Genomic DNA, 24,780 nt, shown 5'->3' on the forward strand with positions numbered 1-24,780 from the left:
GCAAAAGCCAGGCTATGGATTGCATTGCTAAATGCTCCATCAGAGTGCAATGGTCGCCTGTCCTTTTTTTAAGTGATGATGTGGGTTTAGCCTGTGCTGTATGTATGTATGTATGGGTGGCTGACTGCCACCCACCCAGAGAGTGTATGGGAGTCTGGTTGGCTGCCAGCCTTCCTTCCATTCCTATGAGTAATGTGAGTGCTCATGAAGGGGACATGGTTGGGTCCACCCCTTTCCCGGTTATCCCCTCTAGGCCTTTTGGCTTAGATCAAGTGTAAAAAAAGAAAGGATCTTGCGACAGATCGCATCCTGAGGCACGTTTTTTTTTGTGTGAATACTTGCACTTGGGTGACTTGTGAGCACATACTGATACATACGTTCCCTATCTGGGGACCATAAATTAAATGGATTTTTGAGAAAGGGAGCTGATTTGGAAGCTTGCTTCTGTCGCCCTATGCATTGACCCGATGTGGCAGTATCTTCGGGTAGTGAACAGTGCACCACCCCATTCCAGTGTTAAACAAGAAAGATTCTCATTTAATCCTCCGTGGGTGAGAATTTGAGTTTGAGAATTGGAGACCAAAATGATGAGTTGCACTGACTGGTTTATGAACGTCTATTCATTTAGCGTTTTAATGACCATGTTTGCACACTGATTGGTGTAAAAAAATAAAATAAAACTAAATAATAATAATCTAGCACACCTGTGCAGGTTTGACATGACATGACAGGTAGCTGTCTTGTGGGTGGTGCTGAATCCTGTTAAATGACATGAGGGTCTCATGCCTATACACAAGGGTGTGTCATTGCTGTTGCTTGACCATGCATTGGTTTCTGTGGTCAGTGAATGATAAAAACAAAATTTACCATCCATTGATGGATGGGAAATCCGCCATGAGGCATTTGTTTTTAGAAACTGCTGCTCACAACCAATGTTGCAATGGAGTGTCTCCATCTGCTGGTGGTATTGGAAAGGCATTAGTGCTATGACAGGGTCTGAAGAAGAAGAAGAAGAAGAAGACGGAAAAAAATATATATAAAAAGAAAAAGAGAGAGAGAGAGAGAGACTGACTTAGTGAGCGAGTGAGTGAGAGAGTGAGAGTGAGTGAGAGTGAATGAGTGAGTGAGTGATTGAGTGAGTGAGTGAGTGAGAACAAATGAGTTAAAGCAAGTGAGTGAGAGAGATCGAATGAATGAAAGTCTGAATGACAGAAAGAAAAAAGGATGAAGAAAGAAGCATGAAGAAAAAAAAATGTATATGGAGTTGCTGACATGAGTGCAATCTACAAAGCCGTTGAGGCTGATCCTCATGGGAGGATTATTGCACCAGGACCCTTAGCACTTTTAAAATGCCATTCAATGCCACGGGCTAGATGTAAACTGCAGATGACCATGTTGTGGTAGTTACCATGGATACCCAAGTGATGTGTGAGCTAACACATAGGCCCAACAGATTCCAAGAAGGCCAGAATCACCAGCGGCACCACCATCGATTGTCAGGTCACCCGGATTCAGCAAATACCAGAGTCCAAAATGATGCAGGTTTATACTGTTAATTTTCAGTTTATCGTTACAGTTGGTGTTATTCCATGTCGGAAGGGACGCAGCTACAGCCAGTGGGGTAACTAGAGACAGGCAGGCAGCTATGTGCAACAAAGGTAGGCGTGTTGTTTTCATATGCAGATCTGAAATATTGTCTTATATGCAAGAGGAGGAGTGATGGGGGTTCAGGCAAAAGCCAGGCTATGGATTGCATTGCTAAATGCTCCATCAGAGTGCAATGGTCGCCTGTCCTTTTTTTAAGTGATGATGTGGGTTTAGCCTGTGCTGTATGTATGTATGTATGGGTGGCTGACTGCCACCCACCCAGAGAGTGTATGGGAGTCTGGTTGGCTGCCAGCCTTCCTTCCATTCCTATGAGTAATGTGAGTGCTCATGAAGGGGACATGGTTGGGTCCACCCCTTTCCCGGTTATCCCCTCTAGGCCTTTTGGCTTAGATCAAGTGTAAAAAAAAAGAAAGGATCTTGCGACAGATCGCATCCTGAGGCACGTTTTTTTTTGTGTGAATACTTGCACTTGGGTGACTTGTGAGCACATACTGATACATACGTTCCCTATCTGGGGACCATAAATTAAATGGATTTTTGAGAAAGGGAGCTGATTTGGAAGCTTGCTTCTGTCGCCCTATGCATTGACCCGATGTGGCAGTATCTTCGGGTAGTGAACAGTGCACCACCCCATTCCAGTGTTAAACAAGAAAGATTCTCATTTAATCCTCCGTGGGTGAGAATTTGAGTTTGAGAATTGGAGACCAAAATGATGAGTTGCACTGACTGGTTTATGAACGTCTATTCATTTAGCGTTTTAATGACCATGTTTGCACACTGATTGGTGTAAAAAAATAAAATAAAACTAAATAATAATAATCTAGCACACCTGTGCAGGTTTGACATGACATGACAGGTAGCTGTCTTGTGGGTGGTGCTGAATCCTGTTAAATGACATGAGGGTCTCATGCCTATACACAAGGGTGTGTCATTGCTGTTGCTTGACCATGCATTGGTTTCTGTGGTCAGTGAATGATAAAAACAAAATTTACCATCCATTGATGGATGGGAAATCCGCCATGAGGCATTTGTTTTTAGAAACTGCTGCTCACAACCAATGTTGCAATGGAGTGTCTCCATCTGCTGGTGGTATTGGAAAGGCATTAGTGCTATGACAGGGTCTGAAGAAGAAGAAGAAGAAGACGGAAAAAAATATATATAAAAAGAAAAAGAGAGAGAGAGAGAGAGACTGACTTAGTGAGCGAGTGAGTGAGAGAGTGAGAGTGAGTGAGAGTGAATGAGTGAGTGAGTGATTGAGTGAGTGAGTGAGTGAGAACAAATGAGTTAAAGCAAGTGAGTGAGAGAGATCGAATGAATGAAAGTCTGAATGACAGAAAGAAAAAAGGATGAAGAAAGAAGCATGAAGAAAAAAAAAATGTATATGGAGTTGCTGACATGAGTGCAATCTACAAAGCCGTTGAGGCTGATCCTCATGGGAGGATTATTGCACCAGGACCCTTAGCACTTTTAAAATGCCATTCAATGCCATGGGCTAGATGTAAACTGCAGATGACCATGTTGTGGTAGTTACCATGGATACCCAAGTGATGTGTGAGCTAACACATAGGCCCAACAGATTCCAAGAAGGCCAGAATCACCAGCGGCACCACCATCGATTGTCAGGTCACCCGGATTCAGCAAATACCAGAGTCCAAAATGATGCAGGTTTATACTGTTAATTTTCAGTTTATCGTTACAGTTGGTGTTATTCCATGTCGGAAGGGACGCAGCTACAGCCAGTGGGGTAACTAGAGACAGGCAGGCAGCTATGTGCAACAAAGGTAGGCGTGTTGTTTTCATATGCAGATCTGAAATATTGTCTTATATGCAAGAGGAGGAGTGATGGGGGTTCAGGCAAAAGCCAGGCTATGGATTGCATTGCTAAATGCTCCATCAGAGTGCAATGGTCGCCTGTCCTTTTTTTAAGTGATGATGTGGGTTTAGCCTGTGCTGTATGTATGTATGTATGGGTGGCTGACTGCCACCCACCCAGAGAGTGTATGGGAGTCTGGTTGGCTGCCAGCCTTCCTTCCATTCCTATGAGTAATGTGAGTGCTCATGAAGGGGACATGGTTGGGTCCACCCCTTTCCCGGTTATCCCCTCTAGGCCTTTTGGCTTAGATCAAGTGTAAAAAAAGAAAGGATCTTGCGACAGATCGCATCCTGAGGCACGTTTTTTTTTGTGTGAATACTTGCACTTGGGTGACTTGTGAGCACATACTGATACATACGTTCCCTATCTGGGGACCATAAATTAAATGGATTTTTGAGAAAGGGAGCTGATTTGGAAGCTTGCTTCTGTCGCCCTATGCATTGACCCGATGTGGCAGTATCTTCGGGTAGTGAACAGTGCACCACCCCATTCCAGTGTTAAACAAGAAAGATTCTCATTTAATCCTCCGTGGGTGAGAATTTGAGTTTGAGAATTGGAGACCAAAATGATGAGTTGCACTGACTGGTTTATGAACGTCTATTCATTTAGCGTTTTAATGACCATGTTTGCACACTGATTGGTGTAAAAAAATAAAATAAAACTAAATAATAATAATCTAGCACACCTGTGCAGGTTTGACATGACATGACAGGTAGCTGTCTTGTGGGTGGTGCTGAATCCTGTTAAATGACATGAGGGTCTCATGCCTATACACAAGGGTGTGTCATTGCTGTTGCTTGACCATGCATTGGTTTCTGTGGTCAGTGAATGATAAAAACAAAATTTACCATCCATTGATGGATGGGAAATCCGCCATGAGGCATTTGTTTTTAGAAACTGCTGCTCACAACCAATGTTGCAATGGAGTGTCTCCATCTGCTGGTGGTATTGGAAAGGCATTAGTGCTATGACAGGGTCTGAAGAAGAAGAAGAAGAAGACGGAAAAAAATATATATAAAAAGAAAAAGAGAGAGAGAGAGAGACTGACTTAGTGAGCGAGTGAGTGAGAGAGTGAGAGTGAGTGAGAGTGAATGAGTGAGTGATTGAGTGAGTGAGTGAGAACAAATGAGTTAAAGCAAGTGAGTGAGAGAGATCGAATGAATGAAAGTCTGAATGACAGAAAGAAAAATGGATGAAGAAAGAAGCATGAAGAAAAAAAATGTATATGGAGTTGCTGACATGAGTGCAATCTACAAAGCCGTTGAGGCTGATCCTCATGGGAGGATTATTGCACCAGGACCCTTAGCACTTTTAAAATGCCATTCAATGCCACGGGCTAGATGTAAACTGCAGATGACCATGTTGTGGTAGTTACCATGGATACCCAAGTGATGTGTGAGCTAACACATAGGCCCAACAGATTCCAAGAAGGCCAGAATCACCAGCGGCACCACCATCGATTGTCAGGTCACCCGGATTCAGCAAATACCAGAGTCCAAAATGATGCAGGTTTATACTGTTAATTTTCAGTTTATCGTTACAGTTGGTGTTATTCCATGTCGGAAGGGACGCAGCTACAGCCAGTGGGGTAACTAGAGACAGGCAGGCAGCTATGTGCAACAAAGGTAGGCGTGTTGTTTTCATATGCAGATCTGAAATATTGTCTTATATGCAAGAGGAGGAGTGATGGGGGTTCAGGCAAAAGCCAGGCTATGGATTGCATTGCTAAATGCTCCATCAGAGTGCAATGGTCGCCTGTCCTTTTTTTAAGTGATGATGTGGGTTTAGCCTGTGCTGTATGTATGTATGTATGGGTGGCTGACTGCCACCCACCCAGAGAGTGTATGGGAGTCTGGTTGGCTGCCAGCCTTCCTTCCATTCCTATGAGTAATGTGAGTGCTCATGAAGGGGACATGGTTGGGTCCACCCCTTTCCCGGTTATCCCCTCTAGGCCTTTTGGCTTAGATCAAGTGTAAAAAAAGAAAGGATCTTGCGACAGATCGCATCCTGAGGCACGTTTTTTTTTGTGTGAATACTTGCACTTGGGTGACTTGTGAGCACATACTGATACATACGTTCCCTATCTGGGGACCATAAATTAAATGGATTTTTGAGAAAGGGAGCTGATTTGGAAGCTTGCTTCTGTCGCCCTATGCATTGACCCGATGTGGCAGTATCTTCGGGTAGTGAACAGTGCACCACCCCATTCCAGTGTTAAACAAGAAAGATTCTCATTTAATCCTCTGTGGGTGAGAATTTGAGTTTGAGAATTGGAGACCAAAATGATGAGTTGCACTGACTGGTTTATGCACGTCTATTCATTTAGCGTTTTAATGACCATGTTTGCACACTGATTGGTGTAAAAAAATAAAATAAAACTAAATAATAATAATCTAGCACACCTGTGCAGGTTTGACATGACATGACAGGTAGCTGTCTTGTGGGTGGTGCTGAATCCTGTTAAATGACATGAGGGTCTCATGCCTATACACAAGGGTGTGTCATTGCTGTTGCTTGACCATGCATTGGTTTCTGTGGTCAGTGAATGATAAAAACAAAATTTACCATCCATTGATGGATGGGAAATCCGCCATGAGGCATTTGTTTTTAGAAACTGCTGCTCACAACCAATGTTGCAATGGAGTGTCTCCATCTGCTGGTGGTATTGGAAAGGCATTAGTGCTATGACAGGGTCTGAAGAAGAAGAAGAAGAAGAAGAAGACGGAAAAAAATATATATAAAAAGAAAAAGAGAGAGAGAGAGAGAGAGAGAGAGACTGACTTAGTGAGTGAGTGAGTGAGAGAGTGAGAGTGAGTGAGAGTGAATGAGTGAGTGAGTGATTGAGTGAGTGAGTGAGTGAGTGAGAACAAATGAGTTAAAGCAAGTGAGTGAGAGAGATCGAATGAATGAAAGTCTGAATGACAGAAAGAAAAAAGGATGAAGAAAGAAGCATGAAGAAAAAAAAATGTATATGGAGTTGCTGACATGAGTGCAATCTACAAAGCCGTTGAGGCTGATCCTCATGGGAGGATTATTGCACCAGGACCCTTAGCACTTTTAAAATGCCATTCAATGCCACGGGCTAGATGTAAACTGCAGATGACCATGTTGTGGTAGTTACCATGGATACCCAAGTGATGTGTGAGCTAACACATAGGCCCAACAGATTCCAAGAAGGCCAGAATCACCAGCGGCACCACCATCGATTGTCAGGTCACCCGGATTCAGCAAATACCAGAGTCCAAAATGATGCAGGTTTATACTGTTAATTTTCAGTTTATCGTTACAGTTGGTGTTATTCCATGTCGGAAGGGACGCAGCTACAGCCAGTGGGGTAACTAGAGACAGGCAGGCAGCTATGTGCAACAAAGGTAGGCGTGTTGTTTTCATATGCAGATCTGAAATATTGTCTTATATGCAAGAGGAGGAGTGATGGGGGTTCAGGCAAAAGCCAGGCTATGGATTGCATTGCTAAATGCTCCATCAGAGTGCAATGGTCGCCTGTCCTTTTTTTAAGTGATGATGTGGGTTTAGCCTGTGCTGTATGTATGTATGTATGGGTGGCTGACTGCCACCCACCCAGAGAGTGTATGGGAGTCTGGTTGGCTGCCAGCCTTCCTTCCATTCCTATGAGTAATGTGAGTGCTCATGAAGGGGACATGGTTGGGTCCACCCCTTTCCTGGTTATCCCCTCTAGGCCTTTTGGCTTAGATCAAGTGTAAAAAAAGAAAGGATCTTGCGACAGATCGCATCCTGAGGCACGTTTTTTTTTGTGTGAATACTTGCACTTGGGTGACTTGTGAGCACATACTGATACATACGTTCCCTATCTGGGGACCATAAATTAAATGGATTTTTGAGAAAGGGAGCTGATTTGGAAGCTTGCTTCTGTCGCCCTATGCATTGACCCGATGTGGCAGTATCTTCGGGTAGTGAACAGTGCACCACCCCATTCCAGTGTTAAACAAGAAAGATTCTCATTTAATCCTCCGTGGGTGAGAATTTGAGTTTGAGAATTGGAGACCAAAATGATGAGTTGCACTGACTGGTTTATGAACGTCTATTCATTTAGCGTTTTAATGACCATGTTTGCACACTGATTGGTGTAAAAAAAATTAAAATAAAACTAAATAATAATAATCTAGCACACCTGTGCAGGTTTGACATGACATGACAGGTAGCTGTCTTGTGGGTGGTGCTGAATCCTGTTAAATGACATGAGGGTCTCATGCCTATACACAAGGGTGTGTCATTGCTGTTGCTTGACCATGCATTGGTTTCTGTGGTCAGTGAATGATAAAAACAAAATTTACCATCCATTGATGGATGGGAAATCCGCCATGAGGCATTTGTTTTTAGAAACTGCTGCTCACAACCAATGTTGCAATGGAGTGTCTCCATCTGCTGGTGGTATTGGAAAGGCATTAGTGCTATGACAGGGTCTGAAGAAGAAGAAGAAGAAGACGGAAAAAAATATATATAAAAAGAAAAAGAGAGAGAGAGAGAGAGACTGACTTAGTGAGCGAGTGAGTGAGAGAGTGAGAGTGAGTGAGAGTGAATGAGTGAGTGAGTGATTGAGTGAGTGAGTGAGTGAGAACAAATGAGTTAAAGCAAGTGAGTGAGAGAGATCGAATGAATGAAAGTCTGAATGACAGAAAGAAAAAAGGATGAAGAAAGAAGCATGAAGAAAAAAAAAATGTATATGGAGTTGCTGACATGAGTGCAATCTACAAAGCCGTTGAGGCTGATCCTCATGGGAGGATTATTGCACCAGGACCCTTAGCACTTTTAAAATGCCATTCAATGCCACGGGCTAGATGTAAACTGCAGATGACCATGTTGTGGTAGTTACCATGGATACCCAAGTGATGTGTGAGCTAACACATAGGCCCAACAGATTCCAAGAAGGCCAGAATCACCAGCGGCACCACCATCGATTGTCAGGTCACCCGGATTCAGCAAATACCAGAGTCCAAAATGATGCAGGTTTATACTGTTAATTTTCAGTTTATCGTTACAGTTGGTGTTATTCCATGTCGGAAGGGATGCAGCTACAGCCAGTGGGGTAACTAGAGACAGGCAGGCAGCTATGTGCAACAAAGGTAGGCGTGTTGTTTTCATATGCAGATCTGAAATATTGTCTTATATGCAAGAGGAGGAGTGATGGGGGTTCAGGCAAAAGCCAGGCTATGGATTGCATTGCTAAATGCTCCATCAGAGTGCAATGGTCGCCTGTCCTTTTTTTAAGTGATGATGTGGGTTTAGCCTGTGCTGTATGTATGGGTGGCTGACTGCCACCCACCCAGAGAGTGTATGGGAGTCTGGTTGGCTGCCAGCATTCCTTCCATTCCTATGAGTAATGTGAGTGCTCATGAAGGGGACATGGTTGGGTCCACCCCTTTCCCGGTTATCCCCTCTAGGCCTTTTGGCTTAGATCAAGTGTAAAAAAAGAAAGGATCTTGCGACAGATCGCATCCTGAGGCACGTTTTTTTTTGTGTGAATACTTGCACTTGGGTGACTTGTGAGCACATACTGATACATATGTTCCCTATCTGGGGACCATAAATTAAATGGATTTTTGAGAAAGGGAGCTGATTTGGAAGCTTGCTTCTGTCGCCCTATGCATTGACCCGATGTGGCAGTATCTTCGGGTAGTGAACAGTGCACCACCCCATTCCAGTGTTAAACAAGAAAGATTCTCATTTAATCCTCCGTGGGTGAGAATTTGAGTTTGAGAATTGGAGACCAAAATGATGAGTTGCACTGACTGGTTTATGAACGTCTATTCATTTAGCGTTTTAATGACCATGTTTGCACACTGATTGGTGTAAAAAAATAAAATAAAACTAAATAATAATAATCTAGCACACCTGTGCAGGTTTGACATGACATGACAGGTAGCTGTCTTGTGGGTGGTGCTGAATCCTGTTAAATGACATGAGGGTCTCATGCCTATACACAAGGGTGTGTCATTGCTGTTGCTTGACAATGCATTGGTTTCTGTGGTCAGTGAATGATAAAAACAAAATTTACCATCCATTGATGGATGGGAAATCCGCCATAAGGCATTTGTTTTTAGAAACTGCTGCTCACAACCAATGTTGCAATGGAGTGTCTCCATCTGCTGGTGGTATTGGAAAGGCATTAGTGCTATGACAGGGTCTGAAGAAGAAGAAGAAGAAGAAGAAGAAGACGGAAAAAAATATATATAAAAAGAAAAAGAGAGAGAGAGAGAGAGAGAGACTGACTTAGTGAGTGAGTGAGTGAGAGAGTGAGAGTGAGTGAGAGTGAATGAGTGAGTGAGTGATTGAGTGAGTGAGTGAGTGAGAACAAATGAGTTAAAGCAAGTGAGTGAGAGAGATCGAATGAATGAAAGTCTGAATGACAGAAAGAAAAAAGGATGAAGAAAGAAGCATGAAGAAAAAAAAATGTATATGGAGTTGCTGACATGAGTGCAATCTACAAAGCCGTTGAGGCTGATCCTCATGGGAGGATTATTGCACCAGGACCCTTAGCACTTTTAAAATGCCATTCAATGCCACGGGCTAGATGTAAACTGCAGATGACCATGTTGTGGTAGTTACCATGGATACCCAAGTGATGTGTGAGCTAACACATAGGCCCAACAGATTCCAAGAAGGCCAGAATCACCAGCGGCACCACCATCGATTGTCAGGTCACCCGGATTCAGCAAATACCAGAGTCCAAAATGATGCAGGTTTATACTGTTAATTTTCAGTTTATCGTTACAGTTGGTGTTATTCCATGCCGGAAGGGACGCAGCTACAGCCAGTGGGGTAACTAGAGACAGGCAGGCAGCTATGTGCAACAAAGGTAGGCGTGTTGTTTTCATATGCAGATCTGAAATATTGTCTTATATGCAAGAGGAGGAGTGATGGGGGTTCAGGCAAAAGCCAGGCTATGGATTGCATTGCTAAATGCTCCATCAGAGTGCAATGGTCGCCTGTCCTTTTTTTAAGTGATGATGTGGGTTTAGCCTGTGCTGTATGTATGTATGTATGGGTGGCTGACTGCCACCCACCCAGAGAGTGTATGGGAGTCTGGTTGGCTGCCAGCCTTCCTTCCATTCCTATGAGTAATGTGAGTGCTCATGAAGGGGACATGGTTGGGTCCACCCCTTTCCCGGTTATCCCCTCTAGGCCTTTTGGCTTAGATCAAGTGTAAAAAAAAAAGAAAGGATCTTGCGACAGATCGCATCCTGAGGCACATTTTTTTTTGTGTGAATACTTGCACTTGGGTGACTTGTGAGCACATACTGATACATACGTTCCCTATCTGGGGACCATAAATTAAATGGATTTTTGAGAAAGGGAGCTGATTTGGAAGCTTGCTTCTGTCGCCCTATGCATTGACCCGATGTGGCAGTATCTTCGGGTAGTGAACAGTGCACCACCCCATTCCAGTGTTAAACAAGAAAGATTCTCATTTAATCCTCCGTGGGTGAGAATTTGAGTTTGAGAATTGGAGACCAAAATGATGAGTTGCACTGACTGGTTTATGAACGTCTATTCATTTAGCGTTTTAATGACCATGTTTGCACACTGATTGGTGTAAAAAAATAAAATAAAACTAAATAATAATAATCTAGCACACCTGTGCAGGTTTGACATGACATGACAGGTAGCTGTCTTGTGGGTGGTGCTGAATCCTGTTAAATGACATGAGGGTCTCATGCCTATAAACAAGGGTGTGTCATTGCTGTTGCTTGACCATGCATTGGTTTCTGTGGTCAGTGAATGATAAAAACAAAATTTACCATCCATTGATGGATGGGAAATCCGCCATGAGGCATTTGTTTTTAGAAACTGCTGCTCACAACCAATGTTGCAATGGAGTGTCTCCATCTGCTGGTGGTATTGGAAAGGCATTAGTGCTATGACAGGGTCTGAAGAAGAAGAAGAAGAAGAAGAAGATGGAAAAAAATATATATAAAAAGAAAAAGAGAGAGAGAGAGAGAGACTGACTTAGTGAGCGAGTGAGTGAGAGAGTGAGAGTGAGTGAGAGTGAATGAGTGAGTGAGTGATTGAGTGAGTGAGTGAGTGAGAACAAATGAGTTAAAGCAAGTGAGTGAGAGAGATCGAATGAATGAAAGTCTGAATGACAGAAAGAAAAAAGGATGAAGAAAGAAGCATGAAGAAAAAAAAATGTATATGGAGTTGCTGACATGAGTGCAATCTACAAAGCCGTTGAGGCTGATCCTCATGGGAGGATTATTGCACCAGGACCCTTAGCACTTTTAAAATGCCATTCAATGCCACGGGCTAGATGTAAACTGCAGATGACCATGTTGTGGTAGTTACCATGGATACCCAAGTGATGTGTGAGCTAACACATAGGCCCAACAGATTCCAAGAAGGCCAGAATCACCAGCGGCACCACCATCGATTGTCAGGTCACCCGGATTCAGCAAATACCAGAGTCCAAAATGATGCAGGTTTATACTGTTAATTTTCAGTTTATCGTTACAGTTGGTGTTATTCCATGTCGGAAGGGACGCAGCTACAGCCAGTGGGGTAACTAGAGACAGGCAGGCAGCTATGTGCAACAAAGGTAGGCGTGTTGTTTTCATATGCAGATCTGAAATATTGTCTTATATGCAAGAGGAGGAGTGATGGGGGTTCAGGCAAAAGCCAGGCTATGGATTGCATTGCTAAATGCTCCATCAGAGTGCAATGGTCGCCTGTCCTTTTTTTAAGTGATGATGTGGGTTTAGCCTGTGCTGTATGTATGTATGTATGGGTGGCTGACTGCCACCCACCCAGAGAGTGTATGGGAGTCTGGTTGGCTGCCAGCCTTCCTTCCATTCCTATGAGTAATGTGAGTGCTCATGAAGGGGACATGGTTGGGTCCACCCCTTTCCCGGTTATCCCCTCTAGGCCTTTTGGCTTAGATCAAGTGTAAAAAAAAAGAAAGGATCTTGCGACAGATCGCATCCTGAGGCACGTTTTTTTTTGTGTGAATACTTGCACTTGGGTGACTTGTGAGCACATACTGATACATACGTTCCCTATCTGGGGACCATAAATTAAATGGATTTTTGAGAAAGGGAGCTGATTTGGAAGCTTGCTTCTGTCGCCCTATGCATTGACCCGATGTGGCAGTATCTTCGGGTAGTGAACAGTGCACCACCCCATTCCAGTGTTAAACAAGAAAGATTCTCATTTAATCCTCCGTGGGTGAGAATTTGAGTTTGAGAATTGGAGACCAAAATGATGAGTTGCACTGACTGGTTTATGAACGTCTATTCATTTAGCGTTTTAATGACCATGTTTGCACACTGATTGGTGTAAAAAAATAAAATAAAACTAAATAATAATAATCTAGCACACCTGTGCAGGTTTGACATGACATGACAGGTAGCTGTCTTGTGGGTGGTGCTGAATCCTGTTAAATGACATGAGGGTCTCATGCCTATACACAAGGGTGTGTCATTGCTGTTGCTTGACCATGCATTGGTTTCTGTGGTCAGTGAATGATAAAAACAAAATTTACCATCCATTGATGGATGGGAAATCCGCCATGAGGCATTTGTTTTTAGAAACTGCTGCTCACAACCAATGTTGCAATGGAGTGTCTCCATCTGCTGGTGGTATTGGAAAGGCATTAGTGCTATGACAGGGTCTGAAGAAGAAGAAGAAGAAGACGGAAAAAAATATATATAAAAAGAAAAAGAGAGAGAGAGAGAGAGACTGACTTAGTGAGCGAGTGAGTGAGAGAGTGAGAGTGAGTGAGAGTGAATGAGTGAGTGAGTGATTGAGTGAGTGAGTGAGTGAGAACAAATGAGTTAAAGCAAGTGAGTGAGAGAGATCGAATGAATGAAAGTCTGAATGACAGAAAGAAAAAAGGATGAAGAAAGAAGCATGAAGAAAAAAAAAATGTATATGGAGTTGCTGACATGAGTGCAATCTACAAAGCCGTTGAGGCTGATCCTCATGGGAGGATTATTGCACCAGGACCCTTAGCACTTTTAAAATGCCATTCAATGCCATGGGCTAGATGTAAACTGCAGATGACCATGTTGTGGTAGTTACCATGGATACCCAAGTGATGTGTGAGCTAACACATAGGCCCAACAGATTCCAAGAAGGCCAGAATCACCAGCGGCACCACCATCGATTGTCAGGTCACCCGGATTCAGCAAATACCAGAGTCCAAAATGATGCAGGTTTATACTGTTAATTTTCAGTTTATCGTTACAGTTGGTGTTATTCCATGTCGGAAGGGACGCAGCTACAGCCAGTGGGGTAACTAGAGACAGGCAGGCAGCTATGTGCAACAAAGGTAGGCGTGTTGTTTTCATATGCAGATCTGAAATATTGTCTTATATGCAAGAGGAGGAGTGATGGGGGTTCAGGCAAAAGCCAGGCTATGGATTGCATTGCTAAATGCTCCATCAGAGTGCAATGGTCGCCTGTCCTTTTTTTAAGTGATGATGTGGGTTTAGCCTGTGCTGTATGTATGTATGTATGGGTGGCTGACTGCCACCCACCCAGAGAGTGTATGGGAGTCTGGTTGGCTGCCAGCCTTCCTTCCATTCCTATGAGTAATGTGAGTGCTCATGAAGGGGACATGGTTGGGTCCACCCCTTTCCCGGTTATCCCCTCTAGGCCTTTTGGCTTAGATCAAGTGTAAAAAAAGAAAGGATCTTGCGACAGATCGCATCCTGAGGCACGTTTTTTTTTGTGTGAATACTTGCACTTGGGTGACTTGTGAGCACATACTGATACATACGTTCCCTATCTGGGGACCATAAATTAAATGGATTTTTGAGAAAGGGAGCTGATTTGGAAGCTTGCTTCTGTCGCCCTATGCATTGACCCGATGTGGCAGTATCTTCGGGTAGTGAACAGTGCACCACCCCATTCCAGTGTTAAACAAGAAAGATTCTCATTTAATCCTCCGTGGGTGAGAATTTGAGTTTGAGAATTGGAGACCAAAATGATGAGTTGCACTGACTGGTTTATGAACGTCTATTCATTTAGCGTTTTAATGACCATGTTTGCACACTGATTGGTGTAAAAAAATAAAATAAAACTAAATAATAATAATCTAGCACACCTGTGCAGGTTTGACATGACATGACAGGTAGCTGTCTTGTGGGTGGTGCTGAATCCTGTTAAATGACATGAGGGTCTCATGCCTATACACAAGGGTGTGTCATTGCTGTTGCTTGACCATGCATTGGTTTCTGTGGTCAGTGAATGATAAAAACAAAATTTACCATCCATTGATGGATGGGAAATCCGCCATGAGGCATTTGTTTTTAGAAACTGCTGCTCACAACCAATGTTGCAATGGAGTGTCTCCATCTGCTGGTGGTATTGGAAAGGCATTAGTGCTATGACAGGGTCTGAAGAAGAAGAAGAAGAAGACGGAAAAAAATATATATAAAAAGAAAAAGAGAGAGAGAGAGAGACTGACTTAGTGAGCGAGTGAGTGAGAGAGTGAGAGTGAGTGAGAGTGAATGAGTGAGTGATTGAGTGAGTGAGTGAGAACAAATGAGTTAAAGCAAGTGAGTGAGAGAGATCGAATGAATGAAAGTCTGAATGACAGAAAGAAAAATGGATGAAGAAAGAAGCATGAAGAAAAAAAATGTATATGGAGTTGCTGACATGAGTGCAATCTACAAAGCCGTTGAGGCTGATCCTCATGGGAGGATTATTGCACCAGGACCCTTAGCACTTTTAAAATGCCATTCAATGCCACGGGCTAGATGTAAACTGCAGATGACCATGTTGTGGTAGTTACCATGGATACCCAAGTGATGTGTGAGCTAACACATAGGCCCAACAGATTCCAAGAAGGCCAGAATCACCAGCGGCACCACCATCGATTGTCAGGTCACCCGGATTCAGCAAATACCAGAGTCCAAAATGATGCAGGTTTATACTGTTAATTTTCAGTTTATCGTTACAGTTGGTGTTATTCCATGTCGGAAGGGACGCAGCTACAGCCAGTGGGGTAACTAGAGACAGGCAGGCAGCTATGTGCAACAAAGGTAGGCGTGTTGTTTTCATATGCAGATCTGAAATATTGTCTTATATGCAAGAGGAGGAGTGATGGGGGTTCAGGCAAAAGCCAGGCTATGGATTGCATTGCTAAATGCTCCATCAGAGTGCAATGGTCGCCTGTCCTTTTTTTAAGTGATGATGTGGGTTTAGCCTGTGCTGTATGTATGTATGTATGGGTGGCTGACTGCCACCCACCCAGAGAGTGTATGGGAGTCTGGTTGGCTGCCAGCCTTCCTTCCATTCCTATGAGTAATGTGAGTGCTCATGAAGGGGACATGGTTGGGTCCACCCCTTTCCCGGTTATCCCCTCTAGGCCTTTTGGCTTAGATCAAGTGTAAAAAAAGAAAGGATCTTGCGACAGATCGCATCCTGAGGCACGTTTTTTTTTGTGTGAATACTTGCACTTGGGTGACTTGTGAGCACATACTGATACATACGTTCCCTATCTGGGGACCATAAATTAAATGGATTTTTGAGAAAGGGAGCTGATTTGGAAGCTTGCTTCTGTCGCCCTATGCATTGACCCGATGTGGCAGTATCTTCGGGTAGTGAACAGTGCACCACCCCATTCCAGTGTTAAACAAGAAAGATTCTCATTTAATCCTCTGTGGGTGAGAATTTGAGTTTGAGAATTGGAGACCAAAATGATGAGTTGCACTGACTGGTTTATGCACGTCTATTCATTTAGCGTTTTAATGACCATGTTTGCACACTGATTGGTGTAAAAAAATAAAATAAAACTAAATAATAATAATCTAGCACACCTGTGCAGGTTTGACATGACATGACAGGTAGCTGTCTTGTGGGTGGTGCTGAATCCTGTTAAATGACATGAGGGTCTCATGCCTATACACAAGGGTGTGTCATTGCTGTTGCTTGACCATGCATTGGTTTCTGTGGTCAGTGAATGATAAAAACAAAATTTACCATCCATTGATGGATGGGAAATCCGCCATGAGGCATTTGTTTTTAGAAACTGCTGCTCACAACCAATGTTGCAATGGAGTGTCTCCATCTGCTGGTGGTATTGGAAAGGCATTAGTGCTATGACAGGGTCTGAAGAAGAAGAAGAAGAAGAAGAAGACGGAAAAAAATATATATAAAAAGAAAAAGAGAGAGAGAGAGAGAGAGAGAGAGACTGACTTAGTGAGTGAGTGAGTGAGAGAGTGAGAGTGAGTGAGAGTGAATGAGTGAGTGAGTGATTGAGTGAGTGAGTGAGTGAGTGAGAACAAATGAGTTAAAGCAAGTGAGTGAGAGAGATCGAATGAATGAAAGTCTGAATGACAGAAAGAAAAAAGGATGAAGAAAGAAGCATGAAGAAAAAAAAATGTATATGGAGTTGCTGACATGAGTGCAATCTACAAAGCCGTTGAGGCTGATCCTCATGGGAGGATTATTGCACCAGGACCCTTAGCACTTTTAAAATGCCATTCAATGCCACGGGCTAGATGTAAACTGCAGATGACCATGTTGTGGTAGTTACCATGGATACCCAAGTGATGTGTGAGCTAACACATAGGCCCAACAGATTCCAAGAAGGCCAGAATCACCAGCGGCACCACCATCGATTGTCAGGTCACCCGGATTCAGCAAATACCAGAGTCCAAAATGATGCAGGTTTATACTGTTAATTTTCAGTTTATCGTTACAGTTGGTGTTATTCCATGTCGGAAGGGACGCAGCTACAGCCAGTGGGGTAACTAGAGACAGGCAGGCAGCTATGTGCAACAAAGGTAGGCGTGTTGTTTTCATATGCAGATCTGAAATATTGTCTTATATGCAAGAGGAGGAGTGATGGGGGTTCAGGCAAAAGCCAGGCTATGGATTGCATTGCTAAATGCTCCATCAGAGTGCAATGGTCGCCTGTCCTTTTTTTAAGTGATGATGTGGGTTTAGCCTGTGCTGTATGTATGTATGTATGGGTGGCTGACTGCCACCCACCCAGAGAGTGTATGGGAGTCTGGTTGGCTGCCAGCCTTCCTTCCATTCCTATGAGTAATGTGAGTGCTCATGAAGGGGACATGGTTGGGTCCACCCCTTTCCCGGTTATCCCCTCTAGGCCTTTTGGCTTAGATCAAGTGTAAAAAAAGAAAGGATCTTGCGACAGATCGCATCCTGAGGCACGTTTTTTTTTGTGTGAATACTTGCACTTGGGTGACTTGTGAGCACATACTGATACATACGTTCCCTATCTGGGGACCATAAATTAAATGGATTTTTGAGAAAGGGAGCTGATTTGGAAGCTTGCTTCTGTCGCCCTATGCATTGACCCGATGTGGCAGTATCTTCGGGTAGTGAACAGTGCACCACCCCATTCCAGTGTTAAACAAGAAAGATTCTCATTTAATCCTCCGTGGGTGAGAATTTGAGTTTGAGAATTGGAGACCAAAATGATGAGTTGCACTGACTGGTTTATGAACGTCTATTCATTTAGCGTTTTAATGACCATGTTTGCACACTGATTGGTGTAAAAAAAATTAAAATAAAACTAAATAATAATAATCTAGCACACCTGTGCAGGTTTGACATGACATGACAGGTAGCTGTCTTGTGGGTGGTGCTGAATCCTGTTAAATGACATGAGGGTCTCATGCCTATACACAAGGGTGTGTCATTGCTGTTGCTTGACCATGCATTGGTTTCTGTGGTCAGTGAATGATAAAAACAAAATTTACCATCCATTGATGGATGGGAAATCCGCCATGAGGCATTTGTTTTTAGAAACTGCTGCTCACAACCAATGTTGCAATGGAGTGTCTCCATCTGCTGGTGGTATTGGAAAGGCATTAGTGCTATGACAGGGTCTGAAGAAGAAGAAGAAGAAGACGGAAAAAAATATATATAAAAAGAAAAAGAGAGAGAGAGAGAGAGACTGACTTAGTGAGCGAGTGAGTGAGAGAGTGAGAGTGAGTGAGAGTGAATGAGTGAGTGAGTGATTGAGTGAGTGAGTGAGTGAGAACAAATGAGTTAAAGCAAGTGAGTGAGAGAGATCGAATGAATGAAAGTCTGAATGACAGAAAGAAAAAAGGATGAAGAAAGAAGCATGAAGAAAAAAAAAATGTATATGGAGTTGCTGACATGAGTGCAATCTACAAAGCCGTTGAGGCTGATCCTCATGGGAGGATTATTGCACCAGGACCCTTAGCACTTTTAAAATGCCATTCAATGCCACGGGCTAGATGTAAACTGCAGATGACCATGTTGTGGTAGTTACCATGGATACCCAAGTGATGTGTGAGCTAACACATAGGCCCAACAGATTCCAAGAAGGCCAGAATCACCAGCGGCACCACCATCGATTGTCAGGTCACCCGGATTCAGCAAATACCAGAGTCCAAAATGATGCAGGTTTATACTGTTAATTTTCAGTTTATCGTTACAGTTGGTGTTATTCCATGTCGGAAGGGATGCAGCTACAGCCAGTGGGGTAACTAGAGACAGGCAGGCAGCTATGTGCAACAAAGGTAGGCGTGTTGTTTTCATATGCAGATCTGAAATATTGTCTTATATGCAAGAGGAGGAGTGATGGGGGTTCAGGCAAAAGCCAGGCTATGGATTGCATTGCTAAATGCTCCATCAGAGTGCAATGGTCGCCTGTCCTTTTTTTAAGTGATGATGTGGGTTTAGCCTGTGCTGTATGTATGGGTGGCTGACTGCCACCCACCCAGAGAGTGTATGGGAGTCTGGTTGGCTGCCAGCATTCCTTCCATTCCTATGAGTAATGTGAGTGCTCATGAAGGGGACATGGTTGGGTCCACCCCTTTCCCGGTTATCCCCTCTAGGCCTTTTGGCTTAGATCAAGTGTAAAAAAAGAAAGGATCTTGCGACAGATCGCATCCTGAGGCACGTTTTTTTTTGTGTGAATACTTGCACTTGGGTGACTTGTGAGCACATACTGATACATATGTTCCCTATCTGGGGACCATAAATTAAATGGATTTTTGAGAAAGGGAGCTGATTTGGAAGCTTGCTTCTGTCGCCCTATGCATTGACCCGATGTGGCAGTATCTTCGGGTAGTGAACAGTGCACCACCCCATTCCAGTGTTAAACAAGAAAGATTCTCATTTAATCCTCCGTGGGTGAGAATTTGAGTTTGAGAATTGGAGACCAAAATGATGAGTTGCACTGACTGGTTTATGAACGTCTATTCATTTAGCGTTTTAATGACCATGTTTGCACACTGATTGGTGTAAAAAAATAAAATAAAACTAAATAATAATAATCTAGCACACCTGTGCAGGTTTGACATGACATGACAGGTAGCTGTCTTGTGGGTGGTGCTGAATCCTGTTAAATGACATGAGGGTCTCATGCCTATACACAAGGGTGTGTCATTGCTGTTGCTTGACAATGCATTGGTTTCTGTGGTCAGTGAATGATAAAAACAAAATTTACCATCCATTGATGGATGGGAAATCCGCCATAAGGCATTTGTTTTTAGAAACTGCTGCTCACAACCAATGTTGCAATGGAGTGTCTCCATCTGCTGGTGGTATTGGAAAGGCATTAGTGCTATGACAGGGTCTGAAGAAGAAGAAGAAGAAGAAGAAGACGGAAAAAAATATATATAAAAAGAAAAAGAGAGAGAGAGAGAGAGAGAGAGAGAGAGACTGACTTAGTGAGTGAGTGAGTGAGAGAGTGAGAGTGAGTGAGAGTGAATGAGTGAGTGAGTGATTGAGTGAGTGAGTGAGTGAGAACAAATGAGTTAAAGCAAGTGAGTGAGAGAGATCGAATGAATGAAAGTCTGAATGACAGAAAGAAAAAAGGATGAAGAAAGAAGCATGAAGAAAAAAAAATGTATATGGAGTTGCTGACATGAGTGCAATCTACAAAGCCGTTGAGGCTGATCCTCATGGGAGGATTATTGCACCAGGACCCTTAGCACTTTTAAAATGCCATTCAATGCCACGGGCTAGATGTAAACTGCAGATGACCATGTTGTGGTAGTTACCATGGATACCCAAGTGATGTGTGAGCTAACACATAGGCCCAACAGATTCCAAGAAGGCCAGAATCACCAGCGGCACCACCATCGATTGTCAGGTCACCCGGATTCAGCAAATACCAGAGTCCAAAATGATGCAGGTTTATACTGTTAATTTTCAGTTTATCGTTACAGTTGGTGTTATTCCATGTCGGAAGGGACGCAGCTACAGCCAGTGGGGTAACTAGAGACAGGAAGGCAGCTATGTGCAACAAAGGTAGGCGTGTTGTTTTCATATGCAGATCTGAAATATTGTCTTATATGCAAGAGGAGGAGTGATGGGGGTTCAGGCAAAAGCCAGGCTATGGATTGCATTGCTAAATGCTCCATCAGAGTGCAATGGTCGCCTGTCCTTTTTTTAAGTGATGATGTGGGTTTAGCCTGTGCTGTATGTATGTATGTATGGGTGGCTGACTGCCACCCACCCAGAGAGTGTATGGGAGTCTGGTTGGCTGCCAGCCTTCCTTCCATTCCTATGAGTAATGTGAGTGCTCATGAAGGGGACATGGTTGGGTCCACCCCTTTCCCGGTTATCCCCTCTAGGCCTTTTGGCTTAGATCAAGTGTAAAAAAAAAGAAAGGATCTTGCGACAGATCGCATCCTGAGGCACATTTTTTTTTGTGTGAATACTTGCACTTGGGTGACTTGTGAGCACATACTGATACATACGTTCCCTATCTGGGGACCATAAATTAAATGGATTTTTGAGAAAGGGAGCTGATTTGGAAGCTTGCTTCTGTCGCCCTATGCATTGACCCGATGTGGCAGTATCTTCGGGTAGTGAACAGTGCACCACCCCATTCCAGTGTTAAACAAGAAAGATTCTCATTTAATCCTCCGTGGGTGAGAATTTGAGTTTGAGAATTGGAGACCAAAATGATGAGTTGCACTGACTGGTTTATGAACGTCTATTCATTTAGCGTTTTAATGACCATGTTTGCACACTGATTGGTGTAAAAAAATAAAATAAAACTAAATAATAATAATCTAGCACACCTGTGCAGGTTTGACATGACATGACAGGTAGCTGTCTTGTGGGTGGTGCTGAATCCTGTTAAATGACATGAGGGTCTCATGCCTATACACAAGGGTGTGTCATTGCTGTTGCTTGACCATGCATTGGTTTCTGTGGTCAGTGAATTATAAAAACAAAATTTACCATCCATTGATGGATGGGAAATCCGCCATGAGGCATTTGTTTTTAGAAACTGCTGCTCACAACCAATGTTGCAATGGAGTGTCTCCATCTGCTGGTGGTATTGGAAAGGCATTAGTGCTATGACAGGGTCTGAAGAAGAAGAAGAAGAAGATGGAAAAAAATATATATAAAAAGAAAAAGAGAGAGAGAGAGAGAGACTGACTTAGTGAGCGAGTGAGTGAGAGAGTGAGAGTGAGTGAGAGTGAATGAGTGAGTGAGTGATTGAGTGAGTGAGTGAGTGAGTGAGTGAGAACAAATGAGTTAAAGCAAGTGAGTGAGAGAGATCGAATGAATGAAAGTCTGAATGACAGAAAGAAAAAAGGATGAAGAAAGAAGCATGAAGAAAAAAAAATGTATATGGAGTTGCTGACATGAGTGCAATCTACAAAGCCGTTGAGGCTGATCCTCATGGGAGGATTATTGCACCAGGACCCTTAGCACTTTTAAAATGCCATTCAATGCCACGGGCTAGATGTAAACTGCAGATGACCATGTTGTGGTAGTTACCATGGATACCCAAGTGATGTGTGAGCTAACACATAGGCCCAACAGATTCCAAGAAGGCCAGAATCACCAGCGGCACCACCATCGATTGTCAGGTCACCCGGATTCAGCAAATACCAGAGTCCAAAATGATGCAGGTTTATACTGTTAATTTTCAGTTTATCGTTACAGTTGGTGTTATTCCATGCCGGAAGGGACGCAGCTACAGCCAGTGGGGTAACTAGAGACAGGCAGGCAGCTATGTGCAACAAAGGTAGGCGTGTTGTTTTCATATGCAGATCTGAAATATTGTCTTATATGCAAGAGGAGGAGTGATGGGGGTTCAGGCAAAAGCCAGGCTATGGATTGCATTGCTAAATGCTCCATCAGAGTGCAATGGTCGCCTGTCCTTTTTTTAAGTGATGATGTGGGTTTAGCCTGTGCTGTATGTATGTATGTATGGGTGGCTGACTGCCACCCACCCAGAGAGTGTATGGGAGTCTGGTTGGCTGCCAGCCTTCCTTCCATTCCTATGAGTAATGTGAGTGCTCATGAAGGGGACATGGTTGGGTCCACCCCTTTCCCGGTTATCCCCTCTAGGCCTTTTGGCTTAGATCAAGTGTAAAAAAAAAAGAAAGGATCTTGCGACAGATCGCATCCTGAGGCACATTTTTTTTTGTGTGAATACTTGCACTTGGGTGACTTGTGAGCACATACTGATACATACGTTCCCTATCTGGGGACCATAAATTAAATGGATTTTTGAGAAAGGGAGCTGATTTGGAAGCTTGCTTCTGTCGCCCTATGCATTGACCCGATGTGGCAGTATCTTCGGGTAGTGAACAGTGCACCACCCCATTCCAGTGTTAAACAAGAAAGATTCTCATTTAATCCTCCGTGGGTGAGAATTTGAGTTTGAGAATTGGAGACCAAAATGATGAGTTGCACTGACTGGTTTATGAACGTCTATTCATTTAGCGTTTTAATGACCATGTTTGCACACTGATTGGTGTAAAAAAATAAAATAAAACTAAATAATAATAATCTAGCACACCTGTGCAGGTTTGACATGACATGACAGGTAGCTGTCTTGTGGGTGGTGCTGAATCCTGTTAAATGACATGAGGGTCTCATGCCTATAAACAAGGGTGTGTCATTGCTGTTGCTTGACCATGCATTGGTTTCTGTGGTCAGTGAATGATAAAAACAAAATTTACCATCCATTGATGGATGGGAAATCCGCCATGAGGCATTTGTTTTTAGAAACTGCTGCTCACAACCAATGTTGCAATGGAGTGTCTCCATCTGCTGGTGGTATTGGAAAGGCATTAGTGCTATGACAGGGTCTGAAGAAGAAGAAGAAGAAGAAGAAGATGGAAAAAAATATATATAAAAAGAAAAAGAGAGAGAGAGAGAGAGACTGACTTAGTGAGCGAGTGAGTGAGAGAGTGAGAGTGAGTGAGAGTGAATGAGTGAGTGAGTGATTGAGTGAGTGAGTGAGTGAGAACAAATGAGTTAAAGCAAGTGAGTGAGAGAGATCGAATGAATGAAAGTCTGAATGACAGAAAGAAAAAAGGATGAAGAAAGAAGCATGAAGAAAAAAAAATGTATATGGAGTTGCTGACATGAGTGCAATCTACAAAGCCGTTGAGGCTGATCCTCATGGGAGGATTATTGCACCAGGACCCTTAGCACTTTTAAAATGCCATTCAATGCCACGGGCTAGATGTAAACTGCAGATGACCATGTTGTGGTAGTTACCATGGATACCCAAGTGATGTGTGAGCTAACACATAGGCCCAACAGATTCCAAGAAGGCCAGAATCACCAGCGGCACCACCATCGATTGTCAGGTCACCCGGATTCAGCAAATACCAGAGTCCAAAATGATGCAGGTTTATACTGTTAATTTTCAGTTTATCGTTACAGTTGGTGTTATTCCATGTCGGAAGGGACGCAGCTACAGCCAGTGGGGTAACTAGAGACAGGCAGGCAGCTATGTGCAACAAAGGTAGGCGTGTTGTTTTCATATGCAGATCTGAAATATTGTCTTATATGCAAGAGGAGGAGTGATGGGGGTTCAGGCAAAAGCCAGGCTATGGATTGCATTGCTAAATGCTCCATCAGAGTGCAATGGTCGCCTGTCCTTTTTTTAAGTGATGATGTGGGTTTAGCCTGTGCTGTATGTATGGGTGGCTGACTGCCACCCACCCAGAGAGTGTATGGGAGTCTGGTTGGCTGCCAGCATTCCTTCCATTCCTATGAGTAATGTGAGTGCTCATGAAGGGGACATGGTTGGGTCCACCCCTTTCCCGGTTATCCCCTCTAGGCCTTTTGGCTTAGATCAAGTGTAAAAAAAGAAAGGATCTTGCGACAGATCGCATCCTGAGGCACGTTTTTTTTTGTGTGAATACTTGCACTTGGGTGACTTGTGAGCACATACTGATACATACGTTCCCTATCTGGGGACCATAAATTAAATGGATTTTTGAGAAAGGGAGCTGATTTGGAAGCTTGCTTCTGTCGCCCTATGCATTGACCCGATGTGGCAGTATCTTCGGGTAGTGAACAGTGCACCACCCCATTCCAGTGTTAAACAA

The 24,780-nt window shown here is 43.4% G+C and overlaps 15 pseudogenes; all 15 read left to right on the plus strand.

Annotated features, from left to right (window-relative positions):
- The first annotated feature begins 242 nt into the window (after positions 1–242).
- Positions 243–506, plus strand: LOC130287565 (U2 spliceosomal RNA; annotated as a pseudogene).
- Positions 507–1,973: 1,467 nt separating this feature from the next.
- Positions 1,974–2,239, plus strand: LOC130288681 (U2 spliceosomal RNA; annotated as a pseudogene).
- Positions 2,240–3,704: 1,465 nt separating this feature from the next.
- Positions 3,705–3,968, plus strand: LOC130287567 (U2 spliceosomal RNA; annotated as a pseudogene).
- A 1,453-nt stretch (positions 3,969–5,421) lies between these two features.
- LOC130287568 (U2 spliceosomal RNA) lies at positions 5,422–5,685 on the plus strand (annotated as a pseudogene).
- A 1,482-nt stretch (positions 5,686–7,167) lies between these two features.
- LOC130287569 (U2 spliceosomal RNA) lies at positions 7,168–7,431 on the plus strand (annotated as a pseudogene).
- A 1,459-nt stretch (positions 7,432–8,890) lies between these two features.
- On the plus strand, positions 8,891–9,154 carry LOC130287451 (U2 spliceosomal RNA; annotated as a pseudogene).
- Positions 9,155–10,631: 1,477 nt separating this feature from the next.
- Positions 10,632–10,898, plus strand: LOC130288732 (U2 spliceosomal RNA; annotated as a pseudogene).
- A 1,470-nt stretch (positions 10,899–12,368) lies between these two features.
- LOC130288682 (U2 spliceosomal RNA) lies at positions 12,369–12,634 on the plus strand (annotated as a pseudogene).
- Positions 12,635–14,099: 1,465 nt separating this feature from the next.
- Positions 14,100–14,363, plus strand: LOC130287570 (U2 spliceosomal RNA; annotated as a pseudogene).
- Positions 14,364–15,816: 1,453 nt separating this feature from the next.
- Positions 15,817–16,080, plus strand: LOC130287571 (U2 spliceosomal RNA; annotated as a pseudogene).
- A 1,482-nt stretch (positions 16,081–17,562) lies between these two features.
- LOC130287572 (U2 spliceosomal RNA) lies at positions 17,563–17,826 on the plus strand (annotated as a pseudogene).
- Positions 17,827–19,285: 1,459 nt separating this feature from the next.
- On the plus strand, positions 19,286–19,549 carry LOC130287463 (U2 spliceosomal RNA; annotated as a pseudogene).
- Positions 19,550–21,031: 1,482 nt separating this feature from the next.
- LOC130288684 (U2 spliceosomal RNA) lies at positions 21,032–21,297 on the plus strand (annotated as a pseudogene).
- A 1,472-nt stretch (positions 21,298–22,769) lies between these two features.
- Positions 22,770–23,036, plus strand: LOC130288733 (U2 spliceosomal RNA; annotated as a pseudogene).
- A 1,462-nt stretch (positions 23,037–24,498) lies between these two features.
- On the plus strand, positions 24,499–24,762 carry LOC130287573 (U2 spliceosomal RNA; annotated as a pseudogene).
- The last annotated feature ends 18 nt before the right edge of the window (positions 24,763–24,780 follow it).

The sequence above is a fragment of the Hyla sarda genome, chromosome 8 (assembly GCF_029499605.1).
Source record: "Hyla sarda isolate aHylSar1 chromosome 8, aHylSar1.hap1, whole genome shotgun sequence".
Classification (NCBI taxonomy): domain Eukaryota; kingdom Metazoa; phylum Chordata; class Amphibia; order Anura; family Hylidae; genus Hyla; species Hyla sarda.